Below are 4,054 nucleotides of genomic sequence, written 5' to 3'. Positions count from 1 at the left end.
ATATATATATATATGAGTTAGGAGATATCGTGAGAAACCAAAAAAATATATATAAACATAAAAATACACAATTTTTTTTTTGTTTCTCATTGTATCTCCTAACCTGGCAGGTTAAGGACTAATTCGTCGCGGTATTGAACTCCATTTAAGGGTTTGTCGCTAGCCAATGGTTACTGCATACACAAGGCGAGATTCAAACCCCCAATACTTATTTAAGCAGACTAATGAACTAACTACTAAATCAACCCAACTTGATTATGTGCCTATTTATTTTAAAAATACTAACCAAACATAGCAGCGTACCGACACTTAAAATTACTTAAACTCTTAATTAACACCAAGCCACTCTAATGCTCATATTTAGTAAAAATAATATATTTTATTATTCAAGAGTTTGATATAAATAACTCATATATTTAAACTCAAAATCTCATTTCTATTTATAGTTATCTATTTTTTTAATAGATCATAATTAAATTTAATTGATAGTCTAAATTAAATATCTAAAATTTTTATTATAAATATCTAACTTATCATATTTTAAGAAGATTTTATGGTGTTTATCCAAAAAAATCAATATAACATACTGTCCTTATGTGTCAATTGTTGAAGATTATTGGAGGCTATTTTTTTTAAATAAAAAATAGAAAAAAAAGATTAAATTAAAGTAATATAATCTAATTAGTTTTTATTGCTTTTGTTAGTGTTGCAGGCCAAAATTAAAGAAGCAGCAGCCCAAATCAATAGAACCAAGAAACAAAGGTTGTTGGTGAGTTCTTTAATCAAGCCAATTTAAGTCTAAGTTGATTCATTCAAGTTGAAGCCAACCAAAGCCAACGTTCACAAAGCTTCTTCCTAGTTTATTCTCTAGAGAAGAAAGAGAGAGAAAAAGGTAAATCACAAAAGCAAATGTCTAATCGCTCTAATCAAAGCAACCTAATCCAAGTCAGAGGATAAATGTGATTTATTTCTATTTACATGCAAGTTAATTTCTTCACTTCTTCTTCATATTTCTGCAATGCCAATTTGGGAAAATGGAGAAAGTGGTTTTTGATTTCTACTGCTGTGAATCAATGACTTAGAAAGTTACTTGGAGTCAAAGCACATTTTTAATAGTTTGAATTTGGATTATCACTGATTAAGCTCACTTTTGATGTCATGTTATCTTCGGTCAAACAAATGTTTCAAAAGTTGAAATTCCTAATTTAAGGGTTGATTAAAGAAAGAGAAGGGATGAATCAGGCAAGCTCAAGGTCCAAGGAGTTGACTTGATGAAAAACCCTAATTATGTCTTAGCAGGAGGTACAAAAGAAAAAAAGGGTTTCTGGTTGAAGGCAAGGAGAGAGAACCTGAATAGAGAGCTGTATGTGAAACCTCACTACTGAGTTTGAAGTCTTGGAAGTATTGCACCTACACTAAAGGGAGCACTCCGCCAAGATGAAAAATGAAGTCTTGAGTTCTGTTGTTGGGTTCAGTTCATATTGTTTAAGCTGTTAATTCATCATCTCCTTTATGTTTTACTATCTTGTATTTCAATTTCAATATATATCTTTTTGTATCTTCTTTGAGAGGTAAAAGGTTGAAAGAGAGCCATTGAGAAAAAGCCTAAGAGTAAAAAAGGTTAAGTGAAACACTTGAGAGAAAAGCCAAGAGTGATTTTAGATTTTTTTTTGTTGTATTTTCTATCTTGTATCAAGTACCTGTGAGGTGCCCCTTGCTAAGTTGGGTAAGCACTTAGTGTTAAGAGTTTAGGTATTAGCATAACCAAGTCAAGTTTAGGTAGAAACTTGAGTGTGCAGATAGGATTGTGTGAATCCTAGGAAATTGGGGTATATAATATTTTGACTATAGTGAAAATTCCACCACTGTTGTAGTGGAGACTGGATATATATTGTATTGCACAAGTCAACTGAACCAGGATACATGACTGTATCAACTTCTTCCTTTCTTTTGCTGTTCTATTTTCTAAAATTTATCAGAAAAAAAGAAATTGTCTCTTAAATTTTTTTCAAACAAAAATCAAGTTTGAAGTTTGGTATGAAATACTTAATCCATAAGGTAAAAGAAGGCCATAGATTCAACCCCCCTTCTCTAAAACTTCTGTAACCTTCAATTGGTATCAAGAGTCAAGGTCTCAAGAATCAAGCTTCACAGCTTGGAACAAAGGTCCAATGGCAAACAACTTGGACACAACCACAGTAGCCTACACTCTAACAAAAGGTCAGTCAAACAACAGGCCTCGCTTCTTCAATGGGAAGAACTATGCCTACTGGAAAGAAAGAATGTGAATCTTCATCCAATCCATCAACTACAACATATGGAAGATTGTTGTGAGCGACCCCAAAATTCCAACAAAGACAAGTGCTAATGGAGTGGTGACTCCAAAAGAGAAAACTTAATGGAATGACGACGACAAGAAGAAAGTGGAACTGAATGCTAAAGCCATTAACTTGCTACACTGTGCTATCCACTTTGAGGAGTACCGAAAAGTGTCTAGATGCAAGATAACCAAAGAAATCTGAGAGAAACTCCAAGTTACACATGAAGGCACCAAACAAGTCAAAGAAACAAGGATTGATATACTGCGAAAAGAGTATGAGATGTTTACCATGAAGGATGGAAAAAGTATTGATGAAATATTTGAGAGATTTTCAATCATTATCAACAGCCTTGATACTATGTGCTTAACACACACTGAATAAACTCTAGTGAAAAAAGTCCTTAGAAGCCTCACAAAAGAATGGGAAAATAAAAGCCAATGTCCTAACCGAGAGTAACAACCTAAGTACTATAACCTATGATGAGCTAAGAGGGAAACTTTTTGCTTATGAAACCACACACACAAGCCAAGACTCAAAGAAAAAGGCAATAGCCCTTCAATCAAAAGTCAAACCAAAAGAGAGTGAATCTAGTGACAGTTTTTCAGATGACAAACTTGTGTTTTTTTAGGAGACTTAGAAGGATAATAAGGAACAAAGACAAGTACAAGGGCTCGAGCTCAAAGGAGTACAAGAAAGATTTGAGCAAAGTGATTTGCCATAACTGCAAGGAGGCTGGACACCTTAAATACAACTGCCCAAATCTCAAAAAGGAGGACAAAGGGAAGAAAGAAAAGAAGAGAGTGATCATGACATCTTGGAAAGCTCTTGAGAACGACTCGGATGAGGAAGAAGACTTCGAATATAAAGCTCAAGTATGTTTTATGGCTGGTGAGGATCAACTAGATGAGATAAATTACTATGACTTGTCCATAGATGATTTACATGTTATTATTGATGATCTCACCCTCAATTCTGAAAAATTGCTGAACAAATACAATAAATGCAAATCTGAAAAAGAAATATTGAAAGCTGAAAATGATTTTTTGAAAGAAAAGGTGAAAGAAACTGAATGTGCTTTTGATATTATTGAAGAAAATAGATTTCTGAAATCTGAACTTGAGAAACTTAAAGGAAAGCACATTGTGGATCTCTCTCAAGAGCTTGTTGTTGAAAATGAAAAGGTTAAATGAAATGATTAAAAGATTGAATAGTGATTTAGTAACATTTGCTCATAATTCTGGTAACTTGGACAAATTACTTGCAAATCAAATATCATTATTTGAGAAATCTGGTTTGGGATATGTGATAAAAGAGGATGCAATTTTTGAAAAACCTTTTACAAAATTCATTGCTTCTTCATCGAAAACAAAAATCTTGACAAAAATGGGCTTGAATACTTCCCCAACAATGATGCTTCTTTTGAACAGCCATATTTTAATGAAAGTGCATCATCTTCTAAAACCAAACCAATTCCAAACAAACCAGGTCTGCACTACTCAAATAATGATGAGGGTTCTTTCCAAAAACCAAAATTTTACAAAAGTACCTCACATTCAAGAAGCCAATTTGCTTCCAAATATTTTGGTTTGAGATCGTTTGCAAATATGGGTGTTAATACTAGAAATAAATATGTCAAAATGAATGCACCCCTCTCAAGAACCAAAAAATTTCATTCTTTAAATCATATTCAACATCAAAAATTCAATCAATTTCAGCAACATGCAAATAGAAAC

The sequence above is a fragment of the Arachis duranensis genome, chromosome 2 (assembly GCF_000817695.3).
Source record: "Arachis duranensis cultivar V14167 chromosome 2, aradu.V14167.gnm2.J7QH, whole genome shotgun sequence".
NCBI lineage: Eukaryota > Viridiplantae > Streptophyta > Magnoliopsida > Fabales > Fabaceae > Arachis > Arachis duranensis.
Note: the sequence above shows the minus strand (reverse complement) of the source record.